At 36.2% G+C, this 2,289-nt stretch overlaps 1 pseudogene; it reads right to left on the reverse strand.

Annotated features, from left to right (window-relative positions):
* Positions 1-755: 755 nt before the first annotated feature.
* LOC145283908 (5S ribosomal RNA) lies at positions 756-873 on the reverse strand (annotated as a pseudogene).
* Between the last annotated feature and the right edge of the window lie 1,416 nt (positions 874-2,289).

Below are 2,289 nucleotides of genomic sequence, written 5' to 3' on the forward strand. Positions count from 1 at the left end.
AGTCTGTAGACTAAAAATTGATAGAGTTATTGCGTAGAGAAATGTACACAGACACACAGACATACAGATACACAGATACACAGACATGTTCACTTTAAAATATATATATATATATATATATATATATATATATATATATATATAGATATAGATAGATAGATAGATAGATAGATAGATAGAGATAGATAGATAGATAGAAAAACAAAAATATATACGTATAGATAAATATCTATGGAAACAATTTTGTGTTTAGGCAAATATAAATCATGTAGAATATCTGCACGAATATAATTTACACGTAATAGTTAACTAAAGATGATCATTCCATAAGAAAACCGAAAAAAAAACTAATAGGGAATTAATTAAAATTAGTGTTTAAAAGAATGTGCAAATTAGTTAGAGCTTTTGCTAGTGAATGCAATTCTACGACCCATATATAAGAACATTGCATTTTCTTTTTAAATAAATAGAAAAGAGGGTTTTTAATATGAATATCAGTACACACAAAAGAGAAACGAATTTATAGGAGTATAGATAGATATGCATTCTTACATCAATTCTTACTCGCATAATGATACTACTACTAATAATAATACCATTGACTGTTGCCTCTGGTCAGTCTCAAGAGACAATGGACACCCCGATAAAAATAGCTCCGCGAGTAATTGTGAATCAAGAGTTAGGCAATCCCAACCACACCTCTCCTGCTTGTGTCCAGTGGCAAGGAAAGGCCAAATGCCGAGATAATCGGAGAGCACATACAGCATCTGGTATTCCCAAATGGTCACCCATTTTAGTATTGACCAGGATCAACGTTTCTTAACTTCGGTGATCTGATGGAAACTGGTGTGTCAACGTGATTATGCTGTATAATTATACCAATACTACTGATTCAACTACTACCAACACTACTACTAATAATAAAGAATACAAGAATAAACATGACTTCCAAAGAACACAAGAACAGATACAAATGTGTGGGGAAAGTAGTGCACTTGGAACTATGCAAACAACTGCATTTTGAACATGCAGACAAAAGATGCAGGCATAAATCAGAGACAGTACTGGAAAACGAATACTAAAAATTCCTCTGGGGACGTGATGGTACAAACAGATAAACTTACCTAAGCAAGAAGACCGAACGTCATTATAGTTGATAGTTGATAAGAAGGAAAGAAACTGCCAAATTATAGATTTTTGCATTTCACCAGTACATACAGTAAAGATCAAAGAGACAGACAAACAAACAAACAAAATACACAAAGCTTGTCAGAAAGCGTAAAGGAATATGGAACGTAAGGTAAGTTAATATAATACCAGTATTTATAGGAGCACGAGCAAAACGTGCAGCAATTGAAATCAAAGGGAAAACTAAGACTATACAACGGACAGCAGAGATAAAAATTGATATTTTATAGAAAATCCTCGAATGCGGAAACCAAGCCACATAAAAATCAAACATTAATCAGCTACAGAGAACCTATAACGGACGTAAAAAAATAAAGACGAAAATAACAGATGAAACTGAGGGAATTGAAACTACAAGAAATCATATAAACTGTAGCTCCCCCCCCGCCAGAAAAAAGCGTCGGCTTCAGCTGATACCACACTAAATGGTCGCAAACGGTCAAGGTTGATGGAATCACCGTGGATGGAGAGTACTACACAGACCTCCACCGGATAAGTTCGAATAGTACTAGGACGTTGAGGAGGCTTATTGCCAACCAAATTCAATGAAGACGAATGGATGTTGCCAGTATGCCATCAATGGTAAGCGGATGTTGATATAAGGCAAAGTCATTTGCAAAGGTTATTGAAAGAGGCAAAGAAAACTTGAAATCTGAGTAGATTGTTGTGATCCAGATTCCATAGGTAATCACTGGTTTTATCAGTAACTAACTCCTGATAAACTCCTAGTGAGTAGAAATAATAATAATACTTGAATGCGGAAACCAAGTAACGCATGTTAACTTGCCACAGAACAAAACTTATGGAAAAAACACGAGAAGTGAACACAGTCATAAAGTCAATAAACTACTCTCTCCTTCACACAAGAAATCAGTCATACACCCATGCACGCGGAAGCTCAGGCAAAGCTGGTATCACACAAAACTATCCTAAAAAGACGGAGAAAGAAAAACATCAGCCAGACTGTAACTCAGCAGGAGTCAGGTCGTACGCACGGACAAGAAAACGTGCACCAACCCTAAGTCCATGTGCCAACACCTTTACTCACACGAGTGCTGGGCCCCCTCAAAATGTAATCAGGCGCTCTCTGGCCACTAGTAG

This window comes from Euprymna scolopes, chromosome 1 (assembly GCF_053919585.1).
Source record: "Euprymna scolopes isolate OS-2025 chromosome 1, ASM5391958v1, whole genome shotgun sequence".
NCBI classification, from domain to species: Eukaryota; Metazoa; Mollusca; class Cephalopoda; order Sepiida; family Sepiolidae; genus Euprymna; species Euprymna scolopes.